Here is a 474-nt window from a genome sequence, read left to right as displayed (position 1 = left end):
GGTTACAAACCTATGTGATTAGCACTCATATCGAGCAACACAGTATTACCAGCTTTCCAGGAAGCTCCTTGTATTTTCTCCTAGTCTTTTGGATCTAACGGTAACCACTGTCCTGATTTCTAACAGTGTAGGTTACTTTTTAATTTCACGTACATGCAAATAAAAGCACTTACTCACCTGTGCCTGATTTCGTTTTCTAAGCAATATGTTTAAGATTTACCTACATTGTTGCAGATAGTTCTTCATTTTCATTTTGTAAAGTATCCCATTATGTAAATATGGCACAATTTATTTTTTTTTCTGCTATTGATGGACATTCAGGTTGTTTCCAGTTGGAGGCTAACAACGTCAGTGCAGCTATGAACACTGTTGTATATGGATTTCTGTTGGGTATATACTTAGAAGTGGAATTGGTAGATCATAGGTTATGTGCATATACACTGTTAGTAGTTACTGACAAGTTTCAGTAGTTCC

Source organism: Mandrillus leucophaeus, unplaced genomic scaffold (genome assembly GCF_000951045.1).
Source record: "Mandrillus leucophaeus isolate KB7577 unplaced genomic scaffold, Mleu.le_1.0 Scaffold4735, whole genome shotgun sequence".
In the NCBI taxonomy this organism is placed as follows: domain Eukaryota; kingdom Metazoa; phylum Chordata; class Mammalia; order Primates; family Cercopithecidae; genus Mandrillus; species Mandrillus leucophaeus.
This window is presented reverse-complemented; position numbering follows the sequence as displayed.